Raw genomic sequence first — 17,596 nt, forward strand, 5'->3', positions numbered from 1 at the left:
CAGTCATCCTGCTGCAAAGCAGATAACTCAGGCCTTGGCAGCCTGGGTGGTGTTAAACGTGTGTCCGGTATCCACCGTTAATTCACAGGGAATTAGAGAATTTATTGAGTTAGTGTGTCCCCGGTACCAAATACCATCTAGGTTCCATTTCTCTAGGCAGGCGATACCGAAAATGTACACAGAAAAAGAGTCACCAGTGTCCTAAAAAATGCAGTTGTACCCAATGTCCACTTAACCATGGACATGTGGACAAGTGGAGCAGGGCAGACTCAGGACTATATGACTGTGACAGCCCACTGGGTAGATGTATTGCCTCCCGCAGCAAGAACAGCAGCGGCGGCACCAGTAACAGCATTTCGCAAACGCCAACTCGTTCCTAGGCAGGCTATGCTTTGTATCACCGCTTTCCATAAGAGGCACACAGCTGACAACCTCTTACGGAAACTGAGGAACATCATCGCAGAATGGCTTACCCCAATTGGACTCTCCTGGGGATTTGTGACATCAGACAACGCCACCAATATTGTGCATGCATTTCATCTGGGCAAATTCCAGCACGTCCCATGTTTTGCACATACATTAAATTTGGTGGTGCAGAATTTTTTTAAAAACGACAGGGGCGTGCAAGAGATGCTGTCGGTGGCCCGAAGAATTGCAGGCCACTTTCGGCATTCAGCCACCGTGTGCCGAAGACTGGAGCACCAGCAAACACTCCTGAACCTGCCCCGCCATCACCTGAAGCAAGAGGTGGTAACGAGGTGGAATTCAACCCTCTATATGCTTCAGAGGATGGAGGAACAGCAAAAGGCCATTCAAGCCTATACAGCTACCTACGATATAGGCAAAGGAGGGGGAATTTACTAGTGATGAGCGGGTTCGGTTTTACTCGGTTTTACTCGGTTTTACTCGGTTCTCAAAACGGCATCTTATTGGCTCACGGATGTCACGTGTTTTGGATAGCCAATAAGATGCCGTTTTGAGAACCGAGTAAAACCGAGTAAAACCGAGTAAAACCGAACCTCGCTCATCACTAGAATTTACCTGACTCAAGCGCAGTGGAGAATGATTTCAACGTTGTGCAAGGTTCTGCAACCCTTTAAACTTGCCACACGTGAAGTCAGTTCAGACACTGCCAGCCTGAGTCAGGTCATTTCCCTCATCAGGCTTTTTCAGAAGAAGCTGGAGAGATTGAAGAAGGAGCTAAAACAGAGCGATTCCGCTAGGCATGTGGGACTTGTGGATGGAGCCCTTAATTCGCTTAACCAGGATTCACGGGTGGTCAATCTGTTGAAATCAGAGCACTACATTTTGGCCACCGTGCTCGATCCTAGATTTAAAACCTACATTGTATCTCTCTTTCCGGCAGACACAAGTCTGCAGAGGTTCAAAGACCTGCTGGTGAGACACTTGTCAAGTCAAGCGGAACGTGACCCGTAAACAGCTCCTCCTTCACATTCTCCCACAACTGGGGCTGCGAGGAAAAGGCTAAGAATTCCGAGCCCACCCGCTGGCGGTGATGCAGGGCAGTCTGGAGCGAGTGCTGACATCTGGTCCGGACTGAAGGAACTGCCAACGATTACTGTCATGTCGTCTACTGTCACTGCATATGATTCTGTCACCATTGAAAGAATGGGGGAGGATTATATGAGTGACCGCATCCAAGTAGGCACGTCAGACAGTCCGTACGTATACTGGCAGGAAAAAGAGGCAATTTGGAGGCCCTTGCAGAAACTGGCTTTATTTTACCTAAATTGCCCCCCCTCCAGTGTGTACTCCGAAAGAGTGTTTAGTGCAGCCGCTCACCTTGTCAGCAATCGGCGTACGAGGTTACTTCCAGAAAATGTGGAGAAGATGATGTTCATCAAAATGAATTATAATCAATTCCTCCGTGGAGACATTCACCAGCAATTGCCTCCAGAAAGTACACAGGGACCTGAGATGATGGATTCCAGTGGGGACGAATTAATAATCTGTGAGGAGGGGGATGTACACAGTGAAAGGGGTGAGGAATCGGAGGATGATGATGAGGTGGACATCTTGCCTCTGTAGAGCCAGTTTGTGCAAGGAGAGATTGATTGCTTCTTTTTTGGTGGGGGCCCAAACCAACCAGTCATTTCAGTCACAGTCGTGTGGCAGACCCTGTCGCTGAAATGATGGGTTCGTTAAAGTGTGCATGTCCTGTTTATACAACATAAGGGTGGGTGGAGGGCCCAAGGACAATTCCATCTTGCACCTCTTTTTTCTTTCATTTATCTTTGCATCATGTGCTGTTTGGGGACTATTTTTTGAAGTGCCATCCTGTCTGACACTGCAGTGCCACTCCTAGATGGGCCAGGTGTTTGTGTCGGCCACTTGGGTCGCTTAGCTTAGCCATCCAGCGACCTTGGTGCACCTCTTTTTTTCTTTGCATCATGTGCTGTTTGGGGCCTATTTTTTAAATCTGCCATCCTGTCTGACACTGCAGTGCCACTCCTAGATGGGCCAGGTGTTTGTGTCGGCACTTGGGTCGCTTAGCTTAGCCATCCAGCGACCTTGGTGCACCTCTTTTTTTCTCTGCATCATGTGCTGTTTTGGGACTATTTTTAAAATCTGCCATCCTGTCTGACACTGCAGTGCCACTCCTAGATGGGCCGGGTGTTTGTGTCGGCCACTTGGGTCCCTTAGCTTAGTCATCCAGCGACCTCGGTGCAAATTTTAGGACTAAAAATAATATTGTGAGGTGTGAGGTGTTCAGAATAGACTGGAAATGAGTGGAAATTACGGTTATGGAGGTTAATAATACTATGGGATCAAAATGACCTATTCTATGATTTAAGCTGTTTTTGATGGTTTTTTGTAAAAAAGAAACCGAATCCAAAACACACCCGAATCCGACAAAAAATTTTCAGGGAGGTTTTGCCAAAACGCGTCCGAATCCAAAACACGGCCGTGGAACCGAATCCAAAACCAAAACACAAAACCCGAAAAATTTCCGGTGCACGTCACTAATTAAAACAATACTCACTCTGGTGGTGTGCTTTCCCAATTGATACCTTTCTCTTCCATAAATTTGGCTGAGGCAGAGTGTTTAGGGTCATTGTCTTGGAATGTCATGTGATGAGATGGGTAATATTTACTCATGAATGGCAACATACATCCCTCTACTATTTTTTCTTGGAAGAATTGCAAATCCATGATCCCTACAGAAATAAAAAAAAGTTGTTAATTAATAAGCAACTCATTTTATTGTGCAGTTACATGTATTGTACAGTACAGCATGTCTTTTTACAGAACACAGGCACAGAATAAAGTATAGTACTTTCAAAAAATAATAGGGGACCAGCTCCTAATCGTGACATGCCTCCCCATACATGGACCTTCAATGGATGCTTTGGGCGTGATTTTAATGAGATATGGTGATGTTTCCGGAACGACATTCTGGAGAACCTCTCAAGAGCAACAGACGATTCATCTGTGAAAATGACATCATGAAATGTTTCACCACTCTCAATCCATTGCCGTGCCTGTTCAACTCTCTTTTCTTTATTCACATCTCTTATCATGGGAGATATCCTGTGAAGAGCCAAAAATAATGAATCAGATACAGTAATGAAAGAGATTACAGTATATACAGTATACTGTATGTACAGTATACTGTACAGTATACCTACTGTATACATTATACTGTATATACATTACAGCATATACACAGTACTGTGTATATATATATATGTATATACACACACACACACACACACACACACACACACACACACACACACACACAGTACAATATATATATATATATATATATATATACTGTATACAGGGTATACACAATACAGTATATACTGTACTGTATACAGTATACTATATACTGTATACACAGTATGTACACTGTATATCAACAGTCAGGCGGCACTCAGATGAATAAACAGGCAACAGGCAGTTGTAAATGCAACGTTTTGAAGCAGTTTGCTTCAACCTGATGAGAAAGTAAACTGATTAGAAACATTGAATTTACAACTGCCTGTTGCCTGTTTATTCATCTGTGTGCCGCCTGACTGTTGCTATGGATTGGACACGCTGTGTTACTGTACCTACTGTAGGAAGGCACCAGCTACTGTATCTGATTATTGGAAGTACTGCTTGAAACAAACATTTATATATATATATATATATATATATATATATACAGTACTGTGTATATATACATGTGTGTGTATATATATATATATATATATATATTTTTTTTTTTAGACAGCAGCTCCTCTAAAAGAGCCCCCCGCTAGTCGGGACTCAAAGATAAAACACAAAAAACAATTCAGAGGGCTCCATCACAATAGGCCGGCACTCCCTTCAATAATACAACGTGCTCTGTTGCAGCAATCCAGACCTTTCATAACTCCCCAAAGAGATAGGCACTCAGGGACAGCAATGCTTCATTGCTGTCTCTGAGTGGCTATCTCTTTGGGGAGATATATACAATATATATACACAATATATATTAAAAAATGGAGAATAGCGCCTGGGATAATCCTAGATTCAGACACACAGATAAAGTGTTATAAGATGTGATTATCTATAATATTATAACACACCCCATCAGTCAATGGGTGGCAGCTCATGCCCAGTAAATGGGTTAAAATGTGTGAAAAATGAAGTGCATAAGAGCGCCTAATAGTGTTATATATTCCAATACTTTTGTGTAACCAATTCACCCTGTGAGGTGTGCAATATGCAAGTTAAAAGAAGACAACTTAGCTTCCCTGAGAACACCTTCAGTCTGATGACACTTTTAGAGCATGTAAATTAGAAAACAAGAAACAAAACATAGTGGGGGTAATTCCAAGTTGATCGCAGCAGGATTTTCGATAGCAATTGGGCAAAACCATGTGCACTGCAGGGGAGGCAGATATAACATGTGCAGAGAGAGTTAGATTTGGGTGGGTTATTTTGTTTCTGTGCAGGCTAAACACTGGCTGCTTTATTTTTACACTGCAAATTAGATTGCAGATTGAACTCACCACACCCAAATCTAACTCTCTCTGCACATGTTATATCTGCCTCCCCTGCAGTGCACATGGTTTTGCCCAATTGCTAACAAAAATCCTGCTGCAATCAACACACAGAGCTCCAAAATTAGGAACCTTGCTGGTCCCAATACACATACAAGAGCTAAGTAAATTTATAAAACGTAGGCACAGTTTAATACAAAAGGTCCTGAAGCCAATGCAGGTAGCAAACGTACAAAATAAAAACAAGTAAACAGCTTATCTGTCCACAATTGGAAGTATCGGGTGAGCTGCAAATCCCAGTCCCGTAGACATATATTAAAATAAAGTCCTGAAGCAAATGCAGGTAGCACACGTACAGGATAAAAACATATAAACGGCTTATCTGTACACTGTTGGAAGTAACGGGTGAGCAGCAAGTCCCATACATACTATATATATATATACAGTATACACTCTGTATAATGATTTATGTCATTGTTTTATCACTTATCAAGGGTTATTAACAGTGAATAAGTGTGCATTTATGCTTTATACTGCTTTCAGTATTTTACCTTGTAGCACCAAAGGTCCATCCCATTTTCCGTCGAATCCTTCTAACGCTGGTGATCGATATGTCCAGGTCATACTTGGAATGGAGAATTAATTTTATTTGCAAAGAAGTATGCTCATCATCCTCACGAGTTAGTTCCTCCACAATTTCTTGCACTCTCCTACAGTACAATACAGTATGAAAAATACGAATTAATGAACAGCACAATCACAGGAAGATAAAGTGTTCCTTTTTTTCTTTACTATTTCAACAAAATTGACTATTGACTATTGTATACAGTAAGTCAGTTAAACATTACAGTACCATGTGCATTTTGTAGGAAATGCAAATCTGGGCGTTGTTCTCTCGAAAGCATGATAGCGCACCATTTCTAAAGTGACTATAATGCCACTTTCCTTGAGCCATGCATGGATCTCTTTGATGCTTTTATTTTATTTTTTCATGTTGGCGATTATAGTTTTGTTGATAATTACTGGTATGTTGTCCAACCGTAACTCCTGGGTGGAGAAAAACATTTGTGAATACTGTATTCTAAGATTTGCAACGGTTTTATGATAAAAGCTAATACTGTACATGTTTACTATACAGTACATGATGTTCAAATTTAAGTACTGTATACTGTACTGTACAGTACTGTACTGAAAATACCACATCAGTGTTATGGACTGCAATTACTTTCCTGTATAAAACAGATGAATAACCCTCCTTGGAAGTGCATGGGCCCTGTGAGACTTACAGTACTATACAGCATAAGGGACGACTGACATAATGTACCAGCATTACATACAGTACATGTCACTAATGTATGTAAATTCTTCAATTATTGCCTACCAGCAATGCTGCTTACTGTATATTAAATACTGTAGGCCTAGAAATGTGCATCTCAGTACTGTAGTTAAAAAAACACATGGGGCTATGGGGATAAGCGAGCTCAATGCACCGTAAGATACTGTACACTAGACTCAGGGGCGTATCTAGAATTTTTTGGGACCCATACTACAGTATAGCAACATTTTGAAAGGGCCCCCCTCCCAGTGCTTGTAAAGTGACTCTTCTCTGCAGCAGTTTTTAATTTTGTGCCCTATAAAAGGGTCCTGCAGTACTGTACTGTGGTTGGTTTTCTGAACCATAGCCGAGCCTTATTTAATGTTATGCTCCATAGTGGTGTCCTAGCTTCTTTTCTGAATCATACTGTAGTAGTGGATAAGTTCACCCTACAGTACTGTACTGTACTGTATGTCACATTTCCGAGCTGCCAGTACACATTATGCCACACAGTACCCCCAATTCACATTATTATACTGTATACTGTATAGTGCTCCCCGTTCATACTGTACCTCATTACAGAGCTCTGGTCCATATAACATTAAAATGTCCTACAGTTCATGTTATACTGTACCACACTACATTGTTTGAGTCCGCCACTATTGGTCAACAGTAGATAGGTCGACAAGGATGCTAGGTCGACAGATTCTTTTGGTCGACATGGTCTAGGTCAACAGGTGAAAAGGCCCCACAGAAGCTGCACTGCCTACACCTACAGTATAGTACGGTACAGTAGCCCATGCACATTATGGTACACTGGACTCAATCGCATAGCAAACTGACAAAATGGCCACCGCCCATGAACCCCCACTACGTGGCAGCACTCGGCTATGGAGTGAACAACGGCATAAGTTTTGCAGGCTACGGGGCAATGCTGAAGGAGCGCCACAATCCCCTAGCTAAAATACACACGGGGATGATAGGGATAAGCGAGCACTATGCACATAATGATACACCGGACTCGATTGCATAGCAAACTGACAAAATGGATGCCGTCCAACTCCACCCCGTGGCAGCGCTTGGCTATGGAGCGAGCGACGGCATAGCTTTTGCAGGCTACGGGACAATGCTGAAGGAGCGTCAGCGATTCCTTCCCATTGGTGTTCGTTTATGCCATTAGGGGACTTGGACACTCATATTGCAAAAGCACTGTATTTTCCACCGGCTCCCCCTACCCTCATCGCCCTTCTCCCCTGGGAGCCTGCACAGTTCATGCAGTAGACAGGGAGGGAGTTCAGGTCAGGTTACAATACATGTGCAACAGTATACTTTGTATGAAAATCACATAGAGAACTGCAGTCGCGTTGATACTGTAGATGTGTAAATGGTACAGTAGCAGTGATTCCTTCTCATTAAGTATAACACAGATTCTCACAACACAGATTCTCTAATGCCGATGAGCTACAGTACTGTGTTGCTCAAACAGTTAGTTGCGTCAGAATGCACTAATTTATATTTACTGGTGCTGTATGTCTACGGGTGCTCATTACCGCTGTGTATTTTATATAGCAAAATGAGTCGCTCCTGCAAATGTACTCTGATTTATGTGAAACCTGTGTGCACCCTTCCATTGAATGTATTACAAAGAAAAAAATAATAATAAAGTGAATGTTAGGGGAAAAAAAATATAGATTGGCACTTTGTGAATCGAACCCGGGACTCTCAGTGTGGGAGGCGGGAGCCTTCATCGCTTGCATACGACACTGCATGGAAGATTTACAAGTTCATGTGTAAAAGTACTGCAAACAGCGATTCCTTCCCATTGGTGTTCGTTTATGCCGTTAGGGGACTCGGATGCTCATAATGCAAAAGCACGGTATTTAGTGCACTGTAATACTTTAAAGTCAATGAGCTACATTATTCCTTTCACACATTAGTTGCGTCTGCATACACAATCTTTCACACATTAGTTGCGTCTGCATACACAAGTGTTTTAGCATGTTCGTTTGTGTCTGTATAAACGTTTTTTTTTTAACTCTCTCCGTCTGACCATTAGTCACCATCTGTGTGTACACTGTGGAGTACAGGACTGTATATTAACATTACAGTCATCACTGACCATTTGCCAGAGCTTGTAGATCAATCTGCCGCTATTCGATCTAAAGTACTGGATTAGTGGAGCATTAGCCACCCAGTTGTGATGTGTAATGCATGCTGAGTATCTAGTCACGCCTCAACGCGCCTGTCCGTGATTAAACTCAGCAACCTAAGCTATCGCCTAGGCATGACTAAACCTCCGTCTAGGCGCAGAAAGAACCAAGATAACGGAGGACCCATCTGTAGTATGAAAATTATTCAGCACTGCCTACGTAAAGCAAGAACTAAGTTTTATTGCACAACACCTGGCTCGAATTCATCCTACACATCAGATCGTATGGTCTTTACTACCACTTATGACAATTTGTCTGGCCGAGTGAGTGGGGCCCTATGAAATAATTAGCCAATCATAGCCACCGACACCCACCTGAAGCTGAAGTAAAGTCATCCACCAATGATGGCATATCGTAGAGCACCCAACCTGAAGAAACTTCTACTTAGACCAATGGTCTGCCCTAATAACACCAATACCACAACATGGCTTCACGAGAGGAAACCGGGTTGCTACAAATGCACTGGATGTGTCACTTGCAGGAGTATACTGACGAGTCCTTCCTTTCCATATCCGCACACAGGACAACCCATCGGTATTAGATTTAAATTACATTGGGGGTCATTCCGTAAATCGCTCGCTGCAGTTTGTCGCAGCACAGTGATCGGGTTGGAACTGCACATGCGCCGGTATCACAGTGCGCCGGCGCGTGGCAGTCGTCGGTGCCCAGTGATCGCCTCTGAGACAGAGGCGGTCGCTGGGCGGGAGGGGACTGAACGGCGGCGTTAAGCCGCCGTTTAGTAGGTTGTATTGATTAATAATATTTAATTGATGTGAATAACCATATGTCCATATGTTTGACTCTCTACCTATCGGTTAATTACTTATTTATAGGATGCTATATGATCTGCCAGTCAATTATGTATCTTTGAAACCCCATTTGTCATTTGATCTTTTGATATTATATACTAATTTGTTTAAGCTGCAGCATTCTATTTCTGAATTGGGGTTATTGAATTTATATCTTTTAATATAACTGGTTGATATATACCCTATATGTGAATATATCAGTGACGTGCGGTGGGGTAAGGCAGGTGAGGCAGAGCCTTTCCTGTCATACTAACGTTTGTACCAGAGGTTTGACTCTATAAAGTATATGAAAAATACAAAGTACATGTTTGGATTATCTTCTTTGCATTATTCTAATCATTTTTATAGCCAAAACTCTGGAGTAAAAAGTCTATGGCAGGTGAGGCAGTGCATCCCCTGCCTATCGTTTCTGCACATCTCTGATCAAAACTCACCAAATTTCCAGGAGTTTATACTGCTGCACCTGTGTATAAACCCCAGATGTATGCTTTGGCTCATAAATTGCATGTAAATCTGGCTCTGGTGCTAGCCAGTGCCTACTGAGCCATTTAGCTCACCGCACGTCCCTGGAATATATATACCTTCCTATTCCATGTGGACACCCCGGTATGTGCCCACCCCCAGGTCTCTGCTATACCCCTGGACTCCTTGTGTCGTTACTATCACTAGGAGATAGTATATATTTATTATATACATATATATGTATATATTTGTGTATAAATATTTGTCTGTATTGCATATTTTGTGTAAATGTAGCGCCCATACTATTATCCATATTTCTTACTATGTCATACTGCCTCACCACTACTATGTGTCTGAGTAGCGGTTCATCCCCGGCTATTTCCCTAAGTGACGTTTGCGTTCCAGGATCTGGTGTGCATACATACTTCCTGGATACAACGGCCATATGCCTTGTTGTCTCCTTTGTAATTCATTAGAGGTAACCCATGAGTGTCCACATATAACTTCAGCTAAAACCAAAATTAGAAGCCTTATGTGGTTATACTCGTGCCAATGCACCGGAAGTGACGCGTGCGTTCCAAGAGGTGGAGCGCATCAGCTGGTCGAGCGGGGTGGGATTGGCGCCCTTTTCACTGATTGTTATGGGTATTTAGCAGGGGCCTGGGAGGCTTAGTCCTCAGTTCCTATTTTCTGCTGTTGACTGCTGTGACCGTTTGTAGCTGTGACTGTGCTGCTGTACCTTGCAAAAAAAGGTCCTTTTTGGACCGAAACGTCGGTGAACCCTGTAACCTTATAGAACTGTAAGATGACTTTTTTCATTTTTTCTAAATAAATTGTTTTGTTTATTATTGACATTCAAGTCTGGAGAGTGCTATCATTTCCACAGTTGTGGAAAACACTGCACTGTACTATGGGTCCCACCTGTTGGTGGGTTGGACTCTGATCTGGCACCCCAGTGGCTGTTTAGGTTGGGTGAGAGTGCGGGATTTCCTGTGAATAGTATAGAGAAAATATACATTTATTGGAAGTTTATAAAGAGTCGGCAGATTGTTTTGACATCTATATAGTACAGTAAACTACATGTACTTGATTTTGACATGTAGAGGAGAGGCATAAACCTGTTACGCATTTGGTTAAAATATGGGGAAGGATGTAATGACACCCGAGATTGCCGGAGGTGCGAGATGCAAGCCAATCAAATAATAACAAAACATGTCTTGATAGTTGGTGGACAGAGTAGGTAGGAGGCAGAAAAGCTTCTCTCTGTTGAGAAAAAGGCTGACATTGGGTACAGATCAACAATGAGCTTGTTTTGCTGCACAAATGGAAGTGCCAACAATCAATTACCTTGAAGAAGTGGTTCCCAAAACTGGGTGCTATGGAACACTTGCAGGGGTGCCACATGTCGATGATGCAGAACCAAATAAAATGTATTTATGGTCCATGTGAAAGGCTAAACCAATACTGGTGTAGGCCAGTCACAATATATGGGGACAAACAGAAGTACAACCTTGTACACCACCACCACATAACTGAACCCAAGATGACAGGTAAGCACAATTTACTCAATGTACAATTTGTTTCTGAAATTTTCAATAAGAAACTATTGGCTTAGGGGAGGAGCCGGGTGGGCCGGAGTCACATAGAGAAGGAGCCAGCCCCCGATCTATGGCTGCAGCAGCGTGCACTCACGGTATGAAAAATACCTGAGAACCGTGATCAGGCCCGGCGCTACCCACTCAGCGAAGGGATGCAGTGCAGGGAGGCACTGGGATGGAGAGGCACTCCCCGTGCTCTGCATCCCTTCCCTGCTGCGCCGTCCTGTCCCCCCTGCTGCTGCTGCCAGCTGCTGTGCCTGTCACTGTATGACAGGTAGCAGTGCTGGCAGCATGAAAAGCCTCCCCCCTAATCACCAGTGACAGCGGCTTTTCAGGTCGGATCAGAGAAGGGGGCGGAGCTACATGGGACGGGAGGGGTGGAGCTAAATGGGACAGAAGGGGCGGAGCTAAATGGACCAGGCTGCTGTAGAGAGAGGGACAGCCAGACTTAGGTAAGTGGAGGGTGAGAGAGAAATGTGTGTGTATATATATATATAGGATGAACTAACAGCGCCAAAAGATACAGTAGAGAATTTTTTTCCCCAGTATGTCGATTATAAGTGTACCCCAAAGGAACAACTAGTCACTATATGCCACTCCCCTTTTTTCTGTGTATGGGGCGTCTGCTAGATCTTAGGTAAAGCCCGCACTTGTACGTGTGCCGGATAGATAAAAATTGGAATAACGAATAAGAACAGAGCGACCATAGGTGGTAGAATTCTAAGTGACTATAAAAAGATTTTCTTAAAAAACAAGGCGGGGTTTATTGCACAGAACGTTTTAAGACAATTGCACATAAAAAGACAGCAAACAAAAATGTTTTTTTTTTAAAAACCGTTACACAATCGTTAAAAACCATTCCAAAGGGCACATAAAAGATGACTAAAATGGTGCTAAAAATTCATGTACTAAAAAATTAGAAATATTAGAGACAACTGTGTGTCTAAAATTATGTAAAAAGATTAATGTATACAAATATTGATATAAAGAAAAAGCAGCTTAACTGAGGATTTCAATAGTAGCAGGAATCATCCAACGCGTTTCGTCTGGTCTGACTTCATCAAGGGGCCTTGAATTTTTAGCACCATTTTAGTCTTGTCTTTTATGTGCCCTTTGGAATGGTTTTTAACGATTGTGTAACGGTTTAAAAAAAACAACATTTTTGTTTGCTGTCTTTTTATGTGCAATTGTCTTAAAATGTTCTGTGCAATAAACCGCGCATTGTTTTTTAAGAAAATCTTTTTACAGTCACTTAGAATATCTACCACCTATGGTCGCTCTGTTCTTATTCGCTTTTCCAATATATATATATATATATATATATATATATAGTGGGGTTGTATGTGTGTATATATGTGTGAATTGTGTGTGTGAGGTATGTCTGTGTGTGCACACATTATGGACGCTACTACAAGGGGGCCGTTACATTTAAGGATGCTACTACTACTGGGGGGGGGGCATTACATGTAAGGATGCTACTACTACTGGGGGGGCCAATACATGTAAGGACTCTACTACTACTGGGGGGCATTACATGTAAGGACGCTACTACTACAGGGGGGGGCATTATGTATAACGGTGCTACTACTGGGTGGGGCATTACGTATAAGGACGCTACTGCTACTGGGGGGCATTACGTATAAGGACGCTACTACTACTGGGGGGGCATTACATATAAGGACGCTACTACTGGGGGGCATTGCGTATAAGGATGCTACTACTGGGGGGCCATTACATGTAAGGACGCTACTACTACTGGGGGGCCATTACATGTAAGTACGCTACTACTACTACTGGGGGGCATTACGTATAAGGACGCTACTACTACTGGGGGGCATTACGTATAAGGACGCTACTACTGGGGGGGCCATTACATGTAAGGACGCTACTACTACTGGGGGGGCCATTACATGTAGGGACGCTACTACTACTGGGGGGGCCATTACATGGAAGTATGCTACTACTGCTGGGGGGGGACATTACGTATAACAATGCTACTACTACTGGGAGGGGGCATTACGTATAAAGAAGCTACTACTACTGGTGGGTATTACATATAAGGACGCTACTACTACTGGGGGGTATTACGTATAACGACGCTACTATTACTGGGGGGCATTACGTATAAAGAAGCTACTACTACTTGGGGGCATTACGTATAAGGATGCTACTACTACTGGGGGGGCATTACGTATAAGGACGCTACAACTACTAGGGGGGAATTACTTATAAGGACTCTTCTGCTACTGGGGGTGCACTACGTATTAGGACGCTGCTGCTACTAGTACTGGGGGGGCATTACGTATAAGGATGCTTCTACTACTGGGGGTACACTATGTATAAGGATGCTACTACTACTGTGGGTGCATTATGTATAAGGATGCTACTACTACTGTGGGTGCATTATGTATAAGGATGCTGCTACTACTACTGGGGTGCATTACATATAAGGACGCTACTACTACGAGTGGGAATTACGTATAGGATTAATAAGATTGTGCTACTGTTTGGCGTAATTTAAATGGGGGTACTATTGTGTGGCCATGCCCCTTACTTGTGAGACCACATCCCTTTTCCCGGCATGCACCAAAGGCGCACGCTGACCCTTTGTTGAATATGGGAGGTCACAAATTTATAGTTTGCAGGGGGGCGCCGAACACCGTAGCACCGGCCCTGACCGCGATGATAGGATTTACAGGGACAAAGCTTTCTTGCAAGCTCTGTCCCTGCATGTGATATTTGATACATCCTTTCGATGTATTCAAATATCGAAAAATTAATTTTGGCAAATTTATCACATCCCATCTACATCTGAGATGCAAAAGTGATATTACTCGGCGCTCCCAATAATATCATGAGTAATGGCTTACATAAATTTGTGGTCCCTTCAATTAGGAAGGGACACACTTCCGTTCCAGACGGTAATTGCCGTGTACCATCATGAGAACACGCACACTGTAGTCATGGCAAACATAGCTTATGACTATGGTGTGGTTTGGAATCAATCCTATCAGTGTGTGGGGAGAGCTCCCTTCTTTTTTATGGGTGGAACGCACACAGAGGAGTGAAAACTCCTTCTGGTATTTTGAAACACATGACAACACTTCCGGGTGACGTACATCCAATCCTAGTGCTGATGGAAGCGCGGGCACACAGAAGGTACTCGTGTATGTTTTAATTACAATGGGTATAAAGGGAAAGTCAGGCTACACTTCCTTATGCTTCAGATGAAGGACGAACTGTCCGAAAATGCGTTTAAGCTGCGGGACAATAGACGACTGTAATTCTCCTACTGCTACACCGTGGATGTCCAGAAGGTTTGGAGCCATCCTCCGCTGTTCCGGAGTCGTGGAGGAATTCATTGTGTCACTTTTGGACTGAATGGTGTTTTCAGTGGGGACACTACAGCTTGGTGATATGCTTTATTGCTTTTTATCTTTGTGAGTGCATTTGTATATTACATATTTGTTTTTAAACAAACAGTATTGCACTATATATATGCTTTTAAGTTCCAGTTCTAAAAGAGGAGATCCTACTTATGGACGACTGACCCTATGAGGGTGATATGCAATGATTAACCTATACAATTGTGAGTGGGACCAATAAAATTCACTTGGATTCTATTCTGTCTTTTATATTGCACCATTGTGGTTGTTTATTCTTCATCCTTAGAGTGGTTTTTGAAAGAGTATTTATCCTTCCCAATTGAAGGGAGAAGTATACCACAAATTTATGTAAGCCATTATTCATGATATTATTGGGACCGCCGAGTAACGTCACTTTTTTATCTATTTGTATGTATCCAAGAGTTCTTTGGTGAAGGCTCTTTTGTGATATCACTGGCAGCAACCTAATTCTTAGCGCGGTCTAGATCTTTTCATTTTTCTGTACATCTGAGATGCAGATTGTGATAAATTTGCCCCTAAATAGTTAACGTGTTCCCACTGAGGATTTATATAAGTGTTATAAAATAGTTTTAAAATTATGTATGCATTTGGCTTAAGCTATTTATACCATTTAATACCATATTGTTATGGTGCACTGTAAGTATTACTGCAGAATCTGTTATTTAAGTCCCTGGCTGGTGAGAACTTGGACAAGGACTTGCAGCAACTTATTGTCCTACTGTACACCTACATCAGTTTGTGCGCTGGCCTGGGAGGGACTAATTTTATATATAGTGTATATATATATATATATATATATATATATACTGAAACAAACGAGGGCATACTCGGTGAGATAAAATATCAAGTGTTTTTACTACAAATAACACATGCTCATGTACATCATAGTTAAAAGGCACCAGTATGTAGACAAATCACTGCTGTGTCCGGATCACAGCCTGCGGCTCGTCCTGCACAGTTCTGGCTGCAGTCTTTAATAAGTCAGCGTCTCAGCTCTCGGACTCAATGATCATAGACAGCAAATCGAACACGGCCTTAGTTGGCCATTACCAACGCGTTTCGTCACCTTTGGACTTCGTCAGGGGGTGTGGTCTACATCCATACGTCTTTTCTTTTAAAGCCGTCACTCAATTGATTCAATTATTCCCCACGCATGGCCAGGTGTAACTTACTTCAATAATAATAAACATATTCATAGTTATGCTATGGATAAGCCGTTTTTAGGTGTTTATCAATGAATTGTATTTTGTATTGTGTAAGAATTGTATTTGTTATTGAAGTAAGTTACACCTGGCCATGCGCTGTGAATAATTGAATCAATTGAGTGACGGCTTTAAAAGGAAAGATGTATGGATGTAGACCACACCCCCTGACGAAGTCCAACGATGACGAAACGCGTTGGGAATGGCCAACTAAGAACGTGTTCGATCTGCTGTCTATGAGCATTGAGTCCGAGAGCTGAGATGCTGACTTATTAAAAACTGCAGCCAGAACTGTGCAGGACAAGCCGCAGAGTGTGATCCGGAGACAGCAGTGATTTGTCTACATACTGGTGCCTTTTAACTATGATGTACGTGAGCATGTGTTATTTGTAGTAAAAACACTTGATATTGTATCTCACCGAGTACGCCCTCGTTTCTTTCAGTGCATTTTTCCATGGAATAACAATGGTGGTAACATTGTTTAATTAGAGGTGCCGGCATTCGCATAATTGGAAATCACGGACTGTATTCATATAAGGACACAGAGCATTTATTGCACGACCATTCTACCCACATATATATATACCACAACAACCACCTAGGTGGAAGGTGCACTCACGCCCAGAAATTAGTCTCTGAAGTCACTTGTAAATTCAGTATATTTTTATTCGGGTTCACTGTTGATGCCGTATTTCATCGACGTTTCGGTCCTTATGCGGACCTTTATCAAGATTGGCACTTAAATCACCTATACAATCAGAAACAGTTACAATTAATATGTATAAGAACCCAGATTTATTCAACACCAACACCACCAGTGCCTCCCAGGCCCTGAAGACTGTCACAAAAACCAGAAAACGTATTAAAAAGCTGTTTTTTTATATATGTAAAAAAGAGATACTTGGAAATAATCCACGTGTGATGAAAGAGACACCTCCACCGTTAGGACTATCTGTTTAGATAGGCAAATGATTACCTGGACGGCAAGCCAGATCACTCAGATGTGTGGAATGGCCTTCAAAGTTGGCAACATGCCTGATCACATAATGAAGTTAAAAAGCCTATAACGTAGGGGAAGCTGCAAGGCGTAGTCACCTATTAGATAAATAACAGAGTAACTACACCATAAGAAAATACACTAACAACGTCATTTTGGAAAAGATCATACCTAGTTACATGTAGAAATAGCTCATGGCAGCTTGTGGGCTCTGTACATGTGTCAGACACTCAGTCTGTAAGGAGGCACAACAGGAAAAAATAATCACCAACCGTAATCATGTGTCAGAAGGGAGCTGCAGGAGAACCATACTCACTGCTCAAGTGTCCAGAGCCAAATGGAAGCTGCATAAAGTTCAGCCTCAGCTGAGCACTATTTAAGGATCAACCACAGGAAGTGCCAATTAGGGAGATTAGTATAAACCCAGTCTCTCATTAACTGATCACCTCTCAGATAACTAACTCAGACCAACTGGGAAAAACGTTACAGGGTTCACAGGACAGGCAGTGGCTATCGCTAACGCACGGCTACTTAAATGAGTGTATTTTAACGATTTAGAAGGGCAACTGCCGGAGACGCGTCTTTTGCGTTCCACCGAC

General features: G+C 42.5%; 1 long non-coding RNA gene across 1 annotated transcript; it reads right to left on the minus strand.

Annotated features, from left to right (window-relative positions):
• Positions 1-16,670: 16,670 nt before the first annotated feature.
• On the minus strand, positions 16,671-17,310 carry LOC135050793 (uncharacterized). The gene is made up of 3 exons (XR_010241824.1): positions 17,169-17,310; positions 16,977-17,095; positions 16,671-16,748 (listed from the first exon to the last, which is right to left on the minus strand). It is a non-coding gene; the product is annotated as an uncharacterized LOC135050793 (long non-coding RNA).
• Positions 17,311-17,596: the final 286 nt, after the last annotated feature.

The sequence above is a fragment of the Pseudophryne corroboree genome, chromosome 2 (genome assembly GCF_028390025.1).
Source record: "Pseudophryne corroboree isolate aPseCor3 chromosome 2, aPseCor3.hap2, whole genome shotgun sequence".
Taxonomy (NCBI): Eukaryota; Metazoa; Chordata; class Amphibia; order Anura; family Myobatrachidae; genus Pseudophryne; species Pseudophryne corroboree.